Consider the following 21,744-nt stretch of genomic DNA (forward strand, 5'->3'; position numbering starts at 1 on the left):
ACAGCTGGGCTAGGGAACATGGCATTGAGTGGGTGTACCATATCCCCTACCATGCACCTGCTGCTGGGAAAGTGGAGAGGTACAATGGACTGTTAAAGACTACCTTAAAGGCACTGGGTGGAGGATCTTTGAAAAACTGGGAGCAACATCTAGCAAAGGCCACCTGGTTAGTCAACACCAGAGGTTCCACCAGCCGAGCAGGTCCTGCCCAGTCTGAGTCTTTGCATGCAGTAGATGGAGATAAAGTCCCAGTGGTACATGTCAGAGGTCTGCTAGGGAGGATGGTTTGGGTCAATTCTACCTCAAGTACAGACAAACCCATTTGTGGGGTTGTCTTTGCTCAAGGACCAGGTTGTACATGGTGGATAATGCAGAGAGATGGAACAACATGATGTGTACCTCAGGGAGACCTGATCCTTAGGTAAAAGGTTATTGCCATTGTCTGTACATTAAACCACGCAGACATGAAATAGAAGGAAATGTGTAAGTGTTGAAGGTATGAGCAAGTGAAAGACGGTGTTTTGAGTGAGTAAAATGAGAGGGTGGGGAATCCTGCAGCTCTCCAGCGTGAGGCCTAGATTCAATATCTTTGTGTGAGACGTGACAAGAGTATGATAGATATATTGCTTGTATTTTTTGGGTGGAGCTGGGAAGAAGTTTTTATGTATGTGTATGTGTGCAGAGTTAGAATGTTAGTTTTGGCAGTAAGTTGACACTATGGAGATAAGGGGTGGAATGTCCTGGGTTGATTATGATGTTAAATTGTATCCCCATTCATCCACCTAGCCCAGACACAGGTTTTGTAGTCTTAAAATTTCATCTAAGAGAAAATGTGAGTGGAAAAGAAGCACCAAGTCTGTGGTCAGAGACTGTACTTGCTCGCCCCGCATCGGGAATTTTGACTACAGCACAGACAGACAACAAGACACAGATCACCTTGGCTTTCCAGATCCTTGGAAGGATGCGATGCACAGACACACACCACTGGAGCCGGGCTCTGAAGTAGGAATACAGCAGCTAGTTCATCTATTTCTGGAACAATCCACGGGGGACATGAGGTGTAAACTCCAAAAGCTTTGGGGGGCAGATGGGTGAAACTTAGAAGCCTTAATGGAAGAGGCATGGAGAGTTTTCAGCAATTGAGAAGAGGGATATAAGCAAGAAATGAAGAAGCTAGTAGCAGTGGTACAGGAGGAAGGAAAAAGGCAAAGGAAAGCACGGACAAGGACCACCCAAACGAGGCCCATCTCGACTGGGTAGAGACCAATGTGCATACTATGGAGATTTTGACAACTGGAAAAATGAGTGTCCAAAGTGGAAGTGAGATGGCCAAAAGAAACAAGGGAAAGGAGGGGTGGTTGCAGTCGCACATCCACAAGAAGACTGAAGGGGACCTGGGGAGTTCACCGCAACAGACACTCTGGTTATAAAAATGAAACTGGGGGAATAAGACAAAGAAATAGAATTTTTGGTGGATACTAAAGCAACTTGTTTTAAAGAAGGCCTTATATAGCTGTGAGTTATGAGAATTATGTTATGATCAAAGGGTGTGGTAGTTTAGCATTTAGGGCAAGAAGTGGGAAACACCCACAGCAGTGATTCCTCTGAGAGAGGCTGTGGGGAGTTCCTTCTGTGCTTGAGATCAAGCCAAGAGCTGGCCAGTTCTGACAACTGACAGCATTCTGCACCACTGAAAAGGAACTTCACCTTTGTGAATGCCACCTTTTAAACACCCAAGCCCAGGAACTGGTCTCTTTCTTTGCAGCCTTGAAAGGCAGCAGAGCTGTGGTGTGGCTGGCCCCGCTCCCCCGTGGCCTGTGCGGCCTGGGGGGGCCTGGGCCGGAGCCCAGCTGCTCCCGGGGGGAGATGGAGACTGCGGGATCCCCCCCAGGCCAGGCCAGGCTCTGCTGCGCTGCTGGCTTTCCCGGGAAGCCCTCCGGGTCCCGTTCCAGCGGGGTGGCCAAAGCCCTTCCCAGGGGAGCCCCCGGCCCCCAGGCTGGGCCAGGCCACGGCTGATGACACTCGCCAACACCCCCCCTGCCCCCCGGCCCGCACAGACAGCTCCTGAGAGCTGGCACCAGCCACACCTGAAATCCCACACCACCACTGCCTGCCATGGCTTGGGACACATTTAACCCTTGCACTACACACAGGAGACCTGCAGACTTTAATCCTCTCTCCAGGAAAAGAAAAGTGACACCTAAAAAGACAGCGTGGAACACTAAGGTCAGCAAAAGAAGGAATCAAGCCTCAGGTGGAAGGAGAATGAGGAGATGCTCTAATAAGCTGAAATAGTCTTTTCTTAGGGCCATGGAGATGAATAATAATGTTCTGAAAAATAACTCCTTTAACTCATGAAAGAGTATTGGGGGAATTCAAGTATTCAAGTTGTAGATCTGGGCAAAGGTATCCACTGATGAAGCCAAGCAGATGGTGGAGTAGCTGTGATCCCATGAGAGCTTGAACAGAGAGAGAGGGAGATGAGAGCTGATGAAGACCCTTTCCCCCAGGTAGAGAACAAGAAAGCCTCTATTCTCAGAGATGAAGAGGACTTTTGCATTTGAATAATTCATCCTTAAAATAATACCCCTTGAGCTTATGGCCCATGAACACACTTCTGAGTGGTGTGGAAATGGGAGGAGAGGGCAGAGTTTGTTCCCTGGTGACTGCCATTTGTAGAAATGAAAAGCCACAAGAAAACTGTTTCTTGTGGAGAACTCTCCATGGCATGACAAGAGAAAACTCCTCTCCCTGCACAGACTGATGAAAAGAAAATTGTATAGTTGGCACTGCTTTAACATCCCAGGTTTTGTCTCTGCCATGTCACTTGGGAAAAGAAAAGTTGGGTGGGGGGAGGAAAAGTTTCTGGAGATTTTATTCTTGTTTCTTCTTCTTGTAAACCTGACCATAACGTTTCTTCATTCCTTTTAAGTTTTAAGCCTGTTCTGCCCTTCTGCTAATCCATATCTCGGAGCAAGAAAGAAGGAAGTACTCTGGTGATTTTATCTGGAGCTAAACCCACCACACTCAGCCACTCCTGACAGGACTTGTGCTCCAGACCCCTCAGCAGCCTTGTTGCCCTTCTCTGGACACGCTCCAGCCCCTCCATGGCCTTCCTCAATTGGGGGCCCAGCACTGGACACAGCACTCGAGGTGTGGCCTCAGCAGTGCCCAGCACAGGGGAAGAATCCCTGCCCTGCTCCTGCTGGCCACACCATTCCTGATCCAGGCCAGGGGCCATTGGCCTTCTTGGCCACCTGGGCACACTGCTGCCTCATGTCCAGCCTGCTGTCCATCAGTGGCCCAGCTCCCTTTCTGCCTGGCCGCTGTCCAGCCACTCTGGCCCCAGCCTGGAGCACTGCAGGCCTTGTTGTGGCCAAAGTGCAGGAGCCGGCACTTGGTCTTGTTCAACCTCACCTTGTTGGCTTTGGGCCCTGCATCCTGCCTGTCCAGCTCCCTGTGCAGAGCCCTCCTGCCCTCCAGCACATCCACACTCCCAGCCAGCTTGGTGTCAGAATGGTTCCATGAGGCCCTGCAGTGTCACAATGGTCTCCACGGTTCCATGACACTCCGTGGAGTCACAGTGGATCCTTGGTGCTTTGGGCCCTGCAGTGTCACAGTGGATCCTTGGTGCTTTGGGCCCCAATTGGATGATGATTTTGTGAACCCTGCCTTTTACCCTCCCCATGGTATCTCTTATTAGCTTTGTACCCTGATGCTTTGGACCCTCCCTTTGAACCACTTCTCTATTTCAGCTGTTGCACGCTCACATTTTCTGTCTTTTGCCCCCAAGATTCCCCAGTGCAATAAATCCTCTATTATCCCATACAAAAGACCTCCCTCTTGTCCTTGCCTCCTCAGAGCACAGACTGACAGCTAAAACCCGTAGAGTGAGTACTCTAGTCACACCTGGGCTCATCCTGCTCCAGGGGTGTGACCCACTCCTGTGCAGGCCCAAGTGACAGAGCCAGATCAGCTCCCGTGAGATGTGATATATTCTCCTCCACAGAAGCAGCAACATTAAGCTCTCATTCAGCTTTCACCTCTCTACTTTTCTTTCTGCAGGACCTAACGACATCCTTAAACATTTCCTGAGTTGTCTGTCCCTCTGTCCAAAGGTGATGCACCCTCATCTTTTTCCTGAGTTCCTGCAAAAGCTCCCTGCTCAGCCAGGCCAGGCATTTTCCTCAGTAGCTCACTCTGGTGTTGGAGTCTGAGAATACAGAGTGTGTGCCCTTGTTTCTAATACTTAGTTCCAGGATTCAAAGAAACACTGAATTTCTTATGACATGAAATTCATGAGCATGTTTTCATGGTGATACATGAAAACAAATGTTAAAGCTAGATAGGAAAAGTGTAAGTGTGTAAATTAGAAAGTTCCTTAAATCACTGGGTGAAAAAGCAGTTTAGAGAACAGGAGACAAGATGGAAGATTTAGGGTGTTGTCTCTTGTCCTTCTCCTTGCTTCTTTATGTTCTTCTCTTAAGGGTTTTTGGGTAGTAGTAAGTGATTGGGTAAAAAATGCCGCAGTGCAGTGCACAGGTGTTGGGTCTTTAGTCACTAAGAAAAATAATTGAGTTGGCATCTGTTAATTGGGTAAATGGACATATAAAAAACCTGAAGAGGATCTTTGTTAGCCATTTTACCCTTTTCTATCATAGTGCACATAGCTCCTTGTACCTTGTAATGCTGATAAGAAAAGAATGAACAACTGAGCCCGAACAAGAGAAAACTGCCTCCCTCTCGTCAGTCTTCAGTTGAAAGGGAAAAAGAACCTAATCCAAAAGTCCTTAACGAGACAAATGGCACCCAAACTTGGGGCACTTTGAGCTGAAGGCTCCTGTTGAGGAAAAAAAAAAACAAAATACAAAAAAACCAAAACCGAAAAGAAGACAGCGGAAAGCTGGAAAACTCCCTGGAAAGGAGAAGAAGAAGATCTCGGTAATCCCGGTGCTGGTGAGAGCGGACAAGCCAAGCCAGACGTCTGTGAGCTGTGTAACGGATCACGGATAGAGGAGCTGAGAGAAAGCTGACCCTCAGGTCAGGTAAGCCGTCAAAAGGGAGCAAAAATATGGGAAACATGTCCAGACCTGAGGGGGAGGTTTTGGCTGTCTTGGAAACTACGGTAAAGGAGCACCCGATCTCTGTATCCACGGAGGAGCTTAAAAGCCTTCTATCCTGGGTACGGGCAGAATTCCCTAACGTGGATTCACAGAAAATTTTTACCCCAAGCCTGTGGGAGAAGATAAACGTGAGAATATATGAAAAAACCACTCTTAGAGACCAGGCAGCGACTGAACTTCTAATGGCTTCTGCAGTGCCTTATGAAGTCATGGCCAGTAAATGGGACTCTGGAACTCAGGCAAGGGACACGATGGCTCCAGAAAAACAGAAGGGTTTGTCCCAGTCAGATGCGGAATCCTTGTTCCCGCACGCTGTAAAGTCTGTGGCAGCCTTCCTGAATTCCACCGTAGCACAGGGAATGTCTCAGCCTGTTGAAAGCCCAGAAAAACAACTATACAGAGACGAGGAGGCGATTCTAAAACGCGGGCAGAATCTGCAAAAAGGGGCCTTGGAGCTTTTGCAAGAGTGTCTGAGCTCTCTCGGAGCTGTTCCAGCGCTCGGTGCGCTGCTGCAGGCAGAAGAGGGAGGGGAAACTTCCTTGGCCGCCTGCGTGCCGGCAGCCGAGTCCCTTTCCGGCCCCAGGGGGGTGGAGGGGACAGCCCTGTCCCCCCCGGGAGGGTTCGGGAGGGTTCGGCCCGACCCAGAGCGGTCCGGGACCTCCACGGGCACGGCGGCCCCTGCGCCCCGCCTGCCAGGGCTGGGCCTGCAGCCACAGCTGTCAGTCAAAGTGACGTCAGCAGTGACGCAACCACCGCCGCAGCTCCAGACCCCGCCTGCGGCACCGCCCCCAGGCGCTGCAGCGCCGCTTTTCAAATTGAATTGCCTTTGCAATACAGCTGCAGCACAGCAACAACAGCTGGGAAAAACAACAGCTCCACCGCAGCAGATGGTTTCACTGGATACCACACAAAGCCAAGAGCCTTTGGAGCACAGCCCTGCTCATGCACAGTTCTTTCACTCTACAAATCCTCCCACAGACATGGGCTCGGGGTTACGGGACAGGGCAATACAAAGTCCAGCATCTCTGGAATGGCTTCAGAAAAATAGCCGAAAGGCAAAAAGCAAAAGCATTGTAAGATGCATTACTGGCTAATCTGCAAATGATTGCAGTCAGTTAAGCTTCAGAAAGAAGCCCCTAATGAAGTGCCTTCAAAAATGGATCAAAAAGTTTAAAAATGTTGCAGAATAGAATATATATGGATGTTGTATTTCTAATGATATCTGCTAGTTTTGTTTTTACAGAATAACAAAGAAAATGATGATACTTATGCATCCCAAGAAATTTAAAAGAATTTTTTTCTGTTTCAGTATTCCCAATACATGAAAGTTTTGAAAATGTTATCTTCTCTATACATCTCCTGATAATGTAATATTGTATGATACAGAGTGATCAAGTATTATTACTGTAGTTACTGTTAATTTCTGCAAGATTTGAGTTGAAAGATCATATGATTAACCCTACAGAAAAAGGATTGAATGACAGGTTTCTTTCATTTTTAACCTTTCCTTTCAGTTGAGTAAGTGTATTGTGGATTTAGTACAATACAGCTTCAGTAATCTCAAAGTTATGTTAACCATATATTACCCATATGCTTGGTTTTTTGACAATTTTAATAAAGAAATTTTAATCTGAGTCTTTTTGTTATTAAAAAAACAAACATGTATAACAGCATATATACCAATTTAGATTTTGGATTTTAGTTAAAAAGTTAGACTTAATGTTTCTGAAAAGTACTACAAAAGCTGAATAGCAACTTGCCAAATCTGTAGTGTTGTATTTTTTTTCTAGTAAAACTGCACTCTAAAAATCCTAACAAATTTAAGCATATACCAAGCAAATTCTTGTTACAAATGGATGTTTTTAAGAACATCTGCAGTTATTATGGGTTATTCTCAAAACCAGATAACATAGAATGGTGATAAATTTGTTGCATCCCTATAATCTCTATAGTGAACCAATGTTCCTGTTCTATTGTGTTCGAAGAAGTGTACACCAAACTTTTAGTTGTCTTTTTTTTTATAATAACAGAGTAAGATTAAGTCATATTTTCATCTAATATAGATTAAGTGTTAATAAGATTAATCAAAGTTAAATTTCACTATGTTTCAATTTGAGTGTTTTTAGCTTAAGTTATAATTTTGGTATTTTTTGACGTTGTTTTGTTACTTATTTTTATCATAATTAATTTTTAACAAGTTTAAAATTTAAATTGCTTCATGTTTTATTGAAGACATTTGTTTAAACTGCACAGTTATTTTCCTGGAGAGATGAAGATGACTACAACTGAAACAGCTGTGACAGAACACTGATGAACAGCTACTTGTGGATAGAAGTGAATGCAGTCTGTGACACCCTTGATTTCACTGTAGGTTCTATTGTTTGTTATATTCTCTGCAGTTTTGGTTTTCTATAAGTTGCACAAAAAAAATAGTGATTGTTATTTTGTCATGGGGTGGCTTTACCTTTAAGGTGGTTTTGGGAGCTAAGGAAGTTGAAGCTGCTGGTGGCTGATGGGAGTCTTTTCTCCTGACCAATTATCGGTCATTTCTAAGAATTGACAGCAGGTTTGACCATTAAAAATTTAAGTCAACCTGTGAGCACCTCCTTAAGATGCAAAGTCAGAGCTCTCTTGTTCTCTTTGTTTCCTGGCTGTGAAAGGTAACAGAGCTCCAGCTGGCTCCCGTCCCCGGCCCAGCCCATGCGGCCGGGCAGGGGCTGGGCTGGGCCTGCCGCGGCTCCCGGCCGGGAGATGGGGCCTGCGGGGCTTGCCCCGGGCTCTGGCCAGGCCAGGCCGCTCCCTGGCTCGGCTGCAGTTCTTGCCATGACAAAATTCACCAGAGACTGCCGCATAAAGAAAGGAAAAAGCTCTTGACCTGCGGCAGGCTGAGACAGTGACCACACTCTCCAGAGCAGCCATGAAGAATCTTCCATCGCAGACAGCTCCCGCCGCTGCTCCGGCAGAGATCACAGAACCATCTACAAAAGCCTGGGCAAGATTTTAACCCTTTCTTTACCCAGATGAGACTTTCAGATTAATCTTTTTATCCAGAGAGAGAAAAAGAGAGTAATCAACATGTAAAGAGACTTTATAAACTATCAGAGACAGTAAAGAAAAGAAGCTTCAGAAAAGGTAGAGAATAAGGAGATGATTTATAAGCTGAAATATTTTTCTGTTAAAGCTATGGAGATGGCCAATAGAGTCTTGAAACAAACTCCTTTAATTCGTGACAGAGTATATAGAGAGGAATGGAGTGTTCAAAGTTTGGATTTTGAGCAAAAGGCGGAGTAATTGTGATACAGTGAGGTACTGGAACAGAGTGAGATAAAGTAATAGCTGAAGATTTGAGGCCTTAAGAGCCAATGAGAAAACTGCTTTCCAGGGAAGCTCACAGAAACAGATGAAGAGAACTTTTGCCGTTGAATAACTCATCCTTAAAATGACATCCCTAGACTCATTGACCCATACACACCTCAGAGTGATGTGAAATGGGAGGAGTGAACTGATGACAGATTTCCAGGCAGCTGGCATCAGAAAAATAGAAAACTATAAGAAGAAATAGCTTTCTTGTGGAAAACTGCATAGATTTGCAGAAGAAGACTTCTGTTTCTCTACAAAGACTGATGAAAAGACTCTAGCAGGAATTGGGACTGTTTTGAACACCAAAGTTCCAAAGTTTTTTGTCTCTATGTTGTCATGTGAACAAGGGAATGGTGGGTAGTAGGGGATAAAAAGGGTTTTCTGGAAGTTTATTCTAGTGTTCTTATTCTTGTCGTTTTGTTAATAAACTTTCTTTAGTCCTTTTTAGGTTTTAAGCCAGTTTTGCTCTTCCTCTAAGCCATATCCACAGCAAAAAATTAAGTAAGTCTTCTAGTAATTTTTTAGTTACTGCTTTAAAACCACAACAGGGGGGAGGAAAGGTTTCTGGAGGTTTTGTTCTTGTTTCTTATTCTTGTAGTCCTGTTCATAAAGTTTCTTTATTCCTATTCAAGTTTAAGCCTGATTTGCCCTTCTCCTATTCCATATCTCACAGCAAGAAAGAAGGAAGTAATCTAGTGATTTTAGCTAGAGCTAAAACCCACCACACTCAGGCACTCCTGACAGGACTTGTGCTCCAGACCCCTCAGCAGCCTTGTTGCCCTTCTCTGGACACACTCCAGCCCCTCCATGGCCTTCCTCAATTGGGGGCCCAGCACTGGACACAGCACTCGAGGTGTGGCCTCAGCAGTGCCCAGCACAGGGGAAGAATCCCTGCCCTGCTCCTGCTGGCCACACCATTCCTGATCCAGGCCAGGGGCCATTGGCCTTCTTGGCCACCTGGGCACACTGCTGGCTCATGGCCAGCCTGCTGTCCATCAGTGCCCCAGCTCCCTTTCTGCCTGGCCGCTGTCCAGCCACTCTGTCCCCAGCCTGGAGCACTGCAGGCCTTGTTGTGGCCAAAGTGCAGGAGCCGGCACTTGGTCTTGTTCAACCTCACCTTGTTGGCTTTGGGCCCTGCATCCAGCCTGTCCAGCTCCCTGTGCAGAGCCCTCCTGCCCTCCAGCACATCCACACTCCCAGCCAGCTTGGTGTCAGAATGGTTCCATGAGGCCCTGCAGTGTCACAATGGTCTCCACGATTCCATGACACTCCATGGAGTCACAGTGGATCCTTGCTTCTTTGGGCCCTGCAGTGTCACAGTGGATCCTTGGTTCTTTGGGCCCTGCAGTGTCACAGTGGATCCTTGGTCCTTCTGTTACTATGGGGTTAAATGTTTCTGAATAATGTTTCTGAAAATCATGTAGAATTAGGCCACAAGAATGTTTGGTATTAGGGATGGTCTAGCAAGCTGGAATGTTTACGGTAACAGGAACTGGTGCTTGGGTTCTCCAAGATACCCACCCAGAGATAAGATTCCTACATGTTCGTACAAGGATGTGCTAACTCTTCATGAAGCAATATCGATCAAGTTAATGATGCAATATTAATGAAGCAATATTGATAAGGTTGTTATAGTGATTACTGCTACAGCTGAAATTGTATAAATATGTGCACTTTGGACAAAGACGATGGAGCTAGATTTGGGTTGCTGATACCCCTAGTTCCCACACACTTCAATAAAGCACCTGCATATAATCAATCTGTGATTATGTGTGTTCCTGAACGCTGACATTTTGGTGACCCAGATGGGACCCTGTGAGTGCTGCTGAGCGAGTTCATGACCCGATCATGCTCCAGCCGGCACCGAGGGATTCTCGGGGAGCCCATCCGGCCGTGAGCGTCTCCTCTGCTCACAACGTCCCTCTGAGAGAGGTAAGGTGCTTTTCGGTCTGCTCTGGTGCCTGCCGATAAGACGCAGGGAAATCTCCGCAGGGTTGGGCTGGAGGAATTCCTGGCATTGCCCAGGCGCCGTCTGTCAGACAAGTGCGAAAGCGTTGCAGGTTCAGCATCAGTGGTGTGTGGTGTATTGTAACTGTAACATGGAGAAGCTTAAAGGGATTTGAGGTGGCAATGCCCCCATAGCACGTACTTCTCCTTTGGGGTGCTTATTGGCACATTGGAAACAGGGAAACTTTGGGCAAGATTTACGTAAAGTTGATTGATTATTGTAATACATGGTGGCCAGGATATGACCTGGACAGTGGGGAAAAGTGACCAAGAAATGGATCTTTGCAGTATAACACCATTTTACAGGTGATGTTGTTCTGTAAGTGAGAGGGAAAGTGGGATGAAGTTCCATATGTTGATTTGTTTTTCTATTTGAGAGACAAGCCAGAATGGCAGGCTGAGTGTGGACTGATGGCAGTTAAAGCATGAGTGAGTGATAAATGTGAGGTTTGTGTAAAAGGACAAAAAGTTGTTTAGAGCACCTGGCATTAAAAGAAAGTTTGTGTCAGGGGAGAGATGGATGTTGATTTACAAGTGGTTTCAGCAGAACCAAAAGAACCTGATTCTGTTTTGTCTGCCCCCACTTCACCCATCCTATTTCACCCAACCCTATCTCGCCTAATCCTACTTCACCTTTCCCTCTTTATTCTTCCTCTACTGCCTTCACCTGATCCTTCTTCTCTGGGAGATGATCAAGATCTAACTGTGATACAAGGAAATGTGAAAAATGCTGGGGAGGAGGATAGCAGTAGCGGGGGTGATGAGAATAAATCAGTGACACCGGTGTCCCATCGGACTCGGTCACAGCTTGCTCCAGTTCTGGGCAGAACGGGAAAAGATTTGGGCAGACAAAGGCAGACTGTGATTGCCCCCTTGAGACAAGGAGTAGGAGTAGAGGAGCTGGTGTTTGTAAAAGTGCCTTTCTCCCCTGCAGACTTGATAATTTGGAAACAGTCAGCTGGAACTTCTAGAGAAAATCCTGATAAAGTAGCAGGGGTGGTAAAAATGATTATGAAAACTCAGAATGCAGATTGGGAAGATATACAAGTAATATTGGATAATTTAATGGACTCTGCTGAGAAAGAGATGGTGCTTAGAGCAGCCAAGGAGAAGGTGAGAGAAGATCTCAGAACTGGGGTGGTGACAGGGACTTTAGATGAGAACTTTCTGTCCAAGGATCCAGGGTGGGATCCCAATGCCTTTGGGGGCATGTGGAGGCTGAAGAGATATCAAGAGTGGCTCCAGACAGGGGTTGGGAATGCTGTACCTAAGGCTATGAATTGGTCTAAATTGTATGAGGTAAGAGAGGAAAAGAAAGAATCCCCTGCTGCATTTTTGGAAAGGCTTAAGGAGGCAGTGAGAAAGGATACAGATCTTCAACTAGAAACAGAACAAGCGAAAGTTGAGCTTGCGTTCATTTTTCTTAGGCAGTCACAGGATGGTATTAGGAGAAAATTGCAGAAATTAGAAGAAGAGGAATTAAGAAATTTGAATAAATTACTTGAAGTGGCTTGGAAAGTACACAATAAGAGGGCAAAAGAAGCTAGTAAAAAAACAGCAGCAAAATCTTTTGGCAGTGATCCAAGGAAGAGAGAATCCAGGTTTCAGAGGACGCAGCAGAGGTGGTCGTGGACTGGGGAGGGGCGGATTTGGCAGAGGACAAGGGAGATTGGTTTTGCCAAGATTAGGGTTAAATCAATGTGCTTATTGTAGACAGGAGGGGCACTGGAAAAATGAATGCCCGAATCGGTTTAACCAGGGCAATCAGTTCAACCAGAATCAAGACACTTTGAAATTAATGGTGCTGGGGGAGTACAGCAGCTGACTAGAATCGGAACAAAAACCAATACAGGAACCTTTAGTAACTATACAATTGGGAGATAAAGAAGTAAAATTTCTGGTGGATAAAGGGGCTACATATTCTGTGCTAAATGATCTAAAAGGAGAAATTGGAGACAAAACAGCAAGAGTTGGAGCCACAGGAAAGGAGGAGAATCGACCATTCCTGCAACCCCTGGATTTTTGTTTTGGAAACAAAGTTTTAACACATGGATTTTTATATGTGCCTGAGTGTCCAATTCCACTTTGTAGGACGAGATTTATTAGCAAAACTTGATGCAGTCATAACTTTTGAGAACAGGGAACTTTTAATGAAAATACCTGAATCAAAGGCAGGACAACTTTTAATGATAAAAGAAAAACTAGTCCTTACCATCCCTTGAGAAGTAGAGGATGCAGTAATTCCCTCTGTATGGGAAACAGACATACCAGGAAAATCTAAATTGGCACAACCAGTACATGCAGAATGAAAAGAAGGAGCAAAAGTTGTGCAGGTTAAAGAGTATCTCATTAAGACAGAAGCATGGCAAAGAATAGTAAAGATTATTGGTAAATTTTTGAAGTACCAAATTGTAGAAGAATGTGAATCAGAATTTAATACACTGGAAATAGTATTTCCAGTAAAGAAACCAAATGGTGAGTATGGACTAGTACAGGGTTTGAGAGAAATAAATGGAATAACTAAAGATATTTACCCAGTAGTAGCTAATCCTTACACATTGTTAACATCTGTGAAAGAGAAATAGAAATGGTTTACTGTAATTGATTTAAAAGATGCCTTTTTCTGCATACCCCTTGACAAAGAAAGTAGGAAACTGTTTGCCTTTGAGAGGGAAAATCCAGAAAATGGAAGGAAAACCCAGCTCACCTGGACACGACTCCCACAAGGATACAAGAACAGTCCAACCCTATTTGGAAGCCAGCTGGTTAAAGAGCTGGAGATTTGGACCGAGAATGGGCAAGTTCCGAGGGAGCAATACCTGCTGTGACAGTATGTTGATGATATACTGATAGACACAGAGGAAAAGACAACCTGCAGAAAGGTAAATTGAAATTTTAAATCAGCTGGGAATGGGAGGATATAAGGTGTCTAAAGAGAAGGCACAAATTACCCGACAAACTGTGATGTACCTGGGATGCGAAATCTCACAAGGGCAATGAAAGCTGTGTACTGATCATATTCAAGCTATTTGTGCCATTCCAGAACCCCAGAACCTGCATGAGCTGCGAGTCTTCCTCGGGATGTGCGGATGGTGCTGCCTGTGGATCATGGACTATGGACTAATTGCAAAACCCCTGAATGAAGCCCACAAGACACAGCCGTTTACCTGGGGCAAACCACAGGAGGAGACCTTCCTCAAACTGAAGGAGGCATTGACAACAGCTCCAGCATTAGGATTGCCTGATCTATCCAAAGATTTTCAGCTGTTTGTGCATGAAAGACTACACCTAGCACAGGGAGTGCTGACCCAAGGTTTGGGAAGCTGGAAAAGGCTGGTAAGCTCCTTCTCCAAACAACTTGACCACGTGAGTGCTGGATGGCCTTCGTGCCTGTGGGCAGTTGCAGCCACCGTGATGCTGACACAAGAAACTAGGAAACTCACGATGGGTAGACACATAGATGTCTATGTGCCACACATGGTGAGCATTGGTTTAGAACAAAAGGGGAGCCATTGGCTATCTCCAAGCAGGAGGATGAAATTCCAGGTAATCCTGACTGAGCAGGATGATGTCACACTAAAGACAACTAACCTCTTGAATCCAGCTTTGTTCCTAGGTACCACAACTGAAGAAGGCCCATTAGAGCATGACTGTGTAGAAGTAATAGAGTACAGCTATTCTGCAAGAGAAGACCTGAAAGACATCCCACTGGAGCAACCAGAGTGAGAGCTATTCACAGATGGAAGCAGCTTGGTAGAGAACAGGACCAGATACACTGGATATGCGGTAACAACAGTCAGTACAATAGTGGAGGCAAAAGCATTATCAGCAAATACATCTGCCCAGAGGGCAGAACTGGTTGCCTTAACCAGAACACTAGAACTGAGTAAAGGGAAATCAAAAAGCAGACTGGACAGCCCGACAGATTGCTCGAGAAGTGCAAACAACAATGGCATTGATACCTTTAAAGATTAATGTATCTCAATTTAATTTGCCTCCAAAACCAAAATATTCAATAGAAGATGAGAAATTGGGTGTACTAGTTTGAAATCAAACTAGTGAGAGATCGCAAGTCAGAATTATAATTTAATAGGAAAATGATAAAAAGAATAAATGCAATAATATCAAAAACACTGACAGAGTCAGAATACAGCCTGGAACCCTGTTAGGGTGATGGTAGTCGTCCAGATGAGGTGGTCTTGTTGAAGCGTGATCCTCTGGAAGAAAGGGGGTCTGGTCTTCAGCTGAAAGTCCAGCAGTAGCTCCTGTCCTCTGGAAGTCCCGTAGGTAAGGGCTGCTGTGGTGTTCGAATTCTCAGCTTATATCCAGTATGGAATGCTTGGCTCCTCCCTCGGGGAGGAGCATCTCACAATGGGATGGTGAGTCATGAGATAAGGCCTTGATGAGCCATTAACAGAAAACAGTCCAGGAGGAAGTTATCTCTGAGTCATGCAGCAAGGCAGTGGTGGGCCCATTAACAGGGGACAATACAGGGGGAAGTTATCTATGAGTCATGGGGCAGGGCATTGATGGGCCCATTAACAGAAGGTAGCCCGGGGGGGGGGGGGGGGAGGCAGGGAGCACTGCCTCACCTGGTTTCAACAGTACATGAGGATGGTGATAGAATATACTGCAACCCAGGACATTACCATATGTCTGTTTAGTCTGGGACAATCAATGAATGGGGGTGTGCAAAATACAGAACAGAAACAGAAACTTCCCTGTGCTCAGCATGCCCGGCTTTGGGAGGAGCTGTCCCCCCGAGCATCCGGCCACATCAAGAATGCTGCTTCTCAATGCTGCATTGGTGCTGAGCAGTTTTGATTTTAGGGAATTTTGGGCACACTCCCAGTGCCAAGGAAAGCTGTGTCTCCTGCTGTTCACAGACAGAGAAGGGCTGCTGGGAGATGTGGTGGTCAGAGGCTGCCTGGGGTACAGTGACCATGGAATAATGGAGTTTTCAATATTCTGGGACAGAAGGAGGGGCAGCAACAAAACTTCTTCACTGGAATTATGGAGGGCAGACTTTGGCCAACTCAGGATGCAGATTTGGGGAGAACTGAATCAGGTACTGATTTTTGTAAGGGAAACAGCCCTTAAAAACAAAGGGGTCCAGGAAGGATGGACACACCTCAAGAAAGTAAACTTAAGGGGGAAGGAGCAGCCTGTCCCTGTGTGCCAAAAGATGAATGAGTGAGGAAAATGCCTGGCCTGGCTGGGCATGGAGCTTTTTCCAGGAACTCAGGGAAAACCATGGACACATCACCCTTGGACAGAAGGGCAGGAAACTCAGGAAATATTCGGGGATGTCTTTAGGTCCTGCAGAAAGGAAATGAGAGAGGTGAAAGCTCAATTAGGACTTAACCTGGCTGCTTCTGTGAACGATAATAAAAATAATGTTATCAATACATTAATGGCAAAGGAGTTTAAGTAAGGACAGCCCCCATTCCTTATTGGGGGGGATAAGGTTACCCAAAGATGAGGAAAAGGACTATTGGGATCAGAGCACACAGGGCCAACTGAGTGATGTTAGAAAAGGTATTTTATTGCATAGTCCATCAGTCTCAGGGAAGGGTGAGACACTTAAGGTGTTACATTCAACACCATCACCTCAGAAGCCACCTAAATTCTAGTTACAATGTCTTTTATAAACTTCTTGACCAATCAAGAGGTCACACAAAAGCTCAGCTGCATCTTCATAAACCAATAATCAATTGCTTCGTCTCACACGATGCTGCAGCAATGTGTCTTTTCTTATCCAGTCATAGAACACTACAGAAACTTACATTGCTGTATCTGTAATTCCTTACTGATTTTAGAACAGGTTATATGTGAAACTTCAAAATCTCTATTATCTTACTTAACATATTTATTCACTTATAGAAAGCATATTTCTACTTGCTGAAAGCACGTTTCAAATATACTTCTCCTTTAACTGCAAGCTTCTATTCTTACTTCATGTTTGTGTATTTTCATTGTTGTAAAGCCCCAAGCCTTCCCCGTGGTCTCAGGTCAAACTCTGTGTCCATCTCTGTCTCTGGGCCTGTATGCTCAAGGCCCTGAGAGCTCTCTGTGCCTGCATTTCCCACACAGCCCAGCTTGGGCTCCCCTGGCAGCTGCCTGAGGGGGCCCTGGATGCCCTGGGCCAGAGCAGCAATAAAGAGATTGAACTGAGCTGGCCCCAGCCCTGAGCCCTGGGGACACCCCTGGATGTGGCTCCATTCCCCAGCACTCGTCGGGCCTGCCCATCCAGACAGATTTTGAGCCGGGGAACAGATGCTGCAGAGGCTGTTGGATCAAGTTGCTGGGAGCAATCCCAGCAGTTTGGGATTAGTGCAGCTGTGGCTCTGCACAAGAGAGCTCTTCAGCCACTTTCTCTCTTTTCCTCCCTCTGGCCATGGAGGCAGCTCGTGACTCCAGCGTGTGCCTCGTGTGTGCAAAGAGCAAATCTGGGCAGAATCGGGGCACGGAGCCTTTGGGGCATCTTGGCACCTGTGCTGGGCACAGAAGGTGTTTTCCATTGCACTGAGACTGTCTGCTGTGCAAAGTGGATTGAATATCCAGCACAGGAATGACTTTTGTTTGGATGGAGCTGTGCCTTCCCTTGCTTTGTTTGCTGACAAGGAATGAACATCCTCTGTGTCTGGGGCAGCTCCTTCTGCAAGGAAAGCAGGTGGGAGTTGGAGCCAAGGAGCTGAAAGCTGCAGGCACAGCCTGGAGGGGAGGGAGCTCAGATTTGCACAAGGCTGCTCTGAGTGCCAGGGCTTGGATGAGGGAATTGGTGGCGTGGGGGTAGGGACAAAGTCTGATGGATTGTCAGCCATGAAGGGTCTTGATTTTCACATCTATTCAGAGTGCAGGAGGAGGTGCTGGGGATCAATATCAGCTGGGGATTGCTAATATCAGTGCATAAACAGGAAAAGAATAAATGGGGGAAAAAAGATCTTCTCGCTTTGTATTTTATATAATGAAATATGCTGTTACAAATGGAGTGAAAGTTTAGCCAAGTCCTGCCTTATGCTCAGGTTTATGGCAGTAGCTCTGTTTCGGGCCACCTGCACCCCAAATTGCTCTTGCTCCCAAGTTCTTTAGAATGGCCCATTAGGTCTATTAGAAAATGAATTATTTACTGAATGGATTTAAGATTAACAGACAAGAGACTTTAAACAGACTGCTTCCTCCACAGGATAACCCAAAGAAGTGCTAGTGGATACAAACACAGTGCACAATCAAGTTACCTATATTACAGCTCGTGAAGAGCTGGCACAGATTAGGAGTCAATGGAACTCAGCACCCAATTGATGGTGGAGCACACCTGGAGCCTTTTCTTTCCCTCAGCTTCCAGAAAGGAAGCACCAAGATGCATCCAGGCTTGGCACAGAAGCCCTGCCCGTTTCCAGGGGCTCTGCAGAAGAGTTGTGCTTTGTGCAAGTTTTGTGTAGCTTTTCTAGTTTGTAAAGTGAAGTGTGTGTCAGTCCAGAATCCAAGGCTCATCTCCCTTCAGGCTGCTCTCAAGGCAAGATGTTTCTGGGCAGCTGGGAACTGCAGCTCCCTGGCAGCAGAGAGAAGTCAGGACAGGACAGATGTGCGGCCTGGGTTATCTCCCCAGTTGCTGTGAGGGGGAGATGCCCTGAGTTATGGCCCCAGCTGCTGGACAGAGCAGAGGAGCCCTTCTGTGGCCCAGGGGAAGTCCTGCTCCAGGAACCTGCTGGAACCAAGGGGCCCTTGTGACATTGGGATGCCTGATGGAGCCAAGGGACCATGGTGACACCAATGAACCTCCTGGAACCAAGGGGCCCTTGTGACACTTTGGAACTACAGAGACCATTGCTGAGGACGGAACCTCATGGAACCAAAAGCCCATTGTGACAGATCAGGGCCTGGTGGAACCAAAAAGAGCATTGTGACACCGTGGGGCTCCATGGAGCCAAATATCCACTGGGACAGTGCAGAACCTCCTGGAACCCAGGGGCCTCTGTGACACTGCAGGGCCTCAGTCAAGGAGTGCAAAGGTCTCAAACATTCCTTGCAGGGTTCTGCCTTGGGGCAGGGGAACCTCCTTGGTGGCACCTTGGGCTGGCACACACTTGAGGAGTGCGTCTGTTTTCAACAATCAAACTTAGGAGTGTCAGATTGCTTAAAAATAAAAAGGGAAAACCTCTCTTTCCTGAGTGCAGGCAGCTCTCCAAGCAAAGCAGGTCCCAGGTGAGGGAGGACACAGAGGATGGGCTTGGGGAATGTGGAGCAAGGCTGTCCCCACTGGCTCACACCTCAAGGCACAGCTTCTCTGAGCAGGCCAGACCTCCTGAGGAGAGACCCTGGCTCAATATCAATCACAGAATGCTGCAATCACCTCTGCTCCAAAGAGAGCAGGAATAAAATGCATCCTTTAGAACAGGAATGTGCATTTCCTAGAAGCTGTTATCAATACATATTATAATATTGGCTTTTCACAAGGATTCAGATGAATGCTGTATGTATCACGTTCCAATGGCTTTGCTGTAACAGTCGATAGAGGATGTTTGAACTGTCTGCTCAGTTGGGATAACTCCAGTGAACAGATGATGGGGACCCTGCTGCTATCAACACTCAGCGGCTGTGCAAAGAAGGAGCCAAGGCCCAAATTCAAAGGGGAGAAGAAGAGGATTAAAACCACAAGCCAAGACACAAGCATGCTGTAAAAAGGCGGACCCAAGGAGTGGCCATGCTAAACAGTTCATGGGAAATGTAAAGTAGTTAATGGAAAAGTTTGAATATGCATAAAGTCTATGAATATGCATCAGGTGATGCAATAGAAATGGGATATAAAGGGTGTTTCCAAAACACCAGGGGTGCTCTTGGCACCGTGCCAAGCACCCGGCCCTTTTACCCCTTTGCTTTATTGTCTTTGTCTCCTTCTGACTTTCTTATTAAACCTTTCAAAATAAACCATGAAAGTGAACATCGTTTTTCAAAAGTGCCCAGATGAAAAATTTTGACCCAAAAAGAGGAATTTGGCTGGAAAGGAACAGTTTGGCCCAAAATTGGAGGTGTTAGCAACAAAAAGGTGCACTTTAGATGTAAAAATGAGAGTTTAGATTAAAACAAATTGTGAGTCTGATGCTAAAAGGTGAACCCAGGTGAGCCAACGTCAGGCAGCGGGAACTTTGGGGCAAGAAAGAGAGATTTGGGCAGAAAAACGGGGTTTTGGGCTAGAATAAAAGGGAGTTTGTGTCCAGAAGAGGAGAATTTGGGCCTAAAAAATAGAAATTTATGTCCTCAGGTGGGAAGTTTGTACCTGAAATGGGGACTTTTGTCCCAGGAAGTGAGAATTCAGACCTAAAAAGAGGGAATTTGGATGCTCAGGTGGGAAATCTGGACCCCAAATGGGAGTTTAGGTGCTGAAAGGGAAAATTTGTGCCTAAAAAGGGGAAATTTGGGAACTCAGGTAGGGTATTTGGACACAAAGAGAAGAATTTGGGGCCAAAGCTGGGGACTTTGGTCCCACAAAAGGGAAATTTGGGTGCCCAGATGGGAAATGTGGACCCAGAAGGGAGAATGTAGATCCAAAATGGACAGTTTGGCCCAAAACTGGGGGTTTGAGCAACAAGAAGTGTTAGTTTAGACCCAAAAACGAGATTTTGTTTTAAGAAAAATTAAAGTCTCGTGCTAAAAGGTCTACTCAGGTGAGCTAATGGCAGCAATTTGGGGCAAAATGGGGAGATATGGGCTGAAAAAGAGAAGTTTCGGCCAGTAAAAAAGGGAGTTTGGATCCAAAAAGGGGAATTTGGCCCAAAAAAGGGGGAAATTGGGCACTCAGGTGGGAAATTTGGTCAGAGTAATGGGAATTTGGGACCAGAAAAGGAAAATTTGGGCCCTGAAAGGGGGAATTTGGGCAGCCAGATGGGACATTGGAACCTGAATAAGGGGGAATTTGGCTTCAAAAGGACCAGTTTGGCCCAAAAATGGGGTCTGAGCCACAAAAAGGGGCAGTTTAGATGTAAAAATGAGAGTTTAGCTTAAAAAAATGTGTCTGATGCTAAAAGGTTAATGCAGTTGAGCTAATGGCAGCTAGGGTGGAAATTTGGTGCAAAAAAGGGAGATTTGGGATGTAAAATGGAAGTTTCATGTTGGAAAGGTAGAATCAGTAAGGAATTATAAATATGACTCCTTAGCTAGAAAGGCTAAGGAAGAAATACAAATGAAAGCACGGCTTGAATAATTCAAAGAAACCAGTCTGGTATGCCAGAACACATTCTTTCCCCCAGTAAAACTAAGCTGAGACCCCTCTTCCTAGCCTTATAGGGAAAGGTCCAACGTACCCCTGAGATAGCTAAAAATATGCAAGAGCAGTGATTTCTATAGGTCGCACACAAATGTTACTGTATTAGTATACTTATGAAGATTGGTTGGTGAAGGAATAGAATATGCAATGTATAGATTATATAAGTAATTGTAAAGGACAGCTCGGCCTCTTTTTCCAGCTCTCTTTACTTCTGTTCTGTTACTCTCTTTCTTAGCTATCTTAAGTCCTAAACTCCTGTGTTCATGTTCTACCCCCTTTTGTGTTGTTCCCTTTGAGACTGCTTTGAGCTTCATCTGTTGGCTCTCAGCAGGGCTCTCTCACCCACACCCTGAAATAAACTAAGAACATCTAACTCGACTGCAGAGGTCTCTGCCATGTCCCAGACCGTCCGTGCCCGGAAGGATCTCTTACAGTTTGGGCTAGAAAAAGGGGGAGATTTGGGCCAAAAAAGGGAAGGTTTGGGCCCAAAAAGACGGTGATTGGGTGCCCACATGGGAAGTTTGGACCCATAAGGGGGAGTTTGTGTGCTGAAAAGGAGAGTTTGGGCCTAAATAGGGGGAATTTGGGCACCCAGGTAAGGTATTTGGACCCACAGAGGGGAATTTGGGTCCAAAACAAGGGAATTTGGGCCCAAAAAAGAGGAATTTGGGTGCCCAAGTGGGAAATGCAGACCAGAAGGGAATTTTGCTCCAAAAGAGATAATTCAGCTCAAAACTGGGGGTTTGAGTAACAAAAAGAAAAAAATGTGAGTCCGATGCCTAAAATGGGAGTTTGGGAAAAAAAAAACAAAAAACAAACGCATTTTGCTCCCAAAAGGGGGATTTTGAAGCCAAAAAGGGACAGTTTGGATCTAAAATAAAGGGAATTTCTTGCCAAAATGGGGAGTAATGAAACCAGGAGCTTGTGATTAACTGATGTTAATGAAAGTGAGGACATGATTATAACTTGAATCAGCCCCACGCTGGATTT

At 45.8% G+C, this 21,744-nt stretch overlaps 1 long non-coding RNA gene across 1 annotated transcript in view; it reads right to left on the reverse strand.

The window, feature by feature from the left end:
* The window catches only part of LOC147649008 (uncharacterized), a 769,650-nt gene that overhangs the window by 612,974 nt on the left and 134,932 nt on the right, over positions 1-21,744 (reverse strand). The gene's annotated exons all lie outside the window — the stretch shown is intronic.

The sequence above is a fragment of the Cyanistes caeruleus genome, chromosome 28 (genome assembly GCF_971803275.1).
Source record: "Cyanistes caeruleus chromosome 28, bCyaCae1.hap1.1, whole genome shotgun sequence".
Lineage (NCBI taxonomy): Eukaryota > Metazoa > Chordata > Aves > Passeriformes > Paridae > Cyanistes > Cyanistes caeruleus.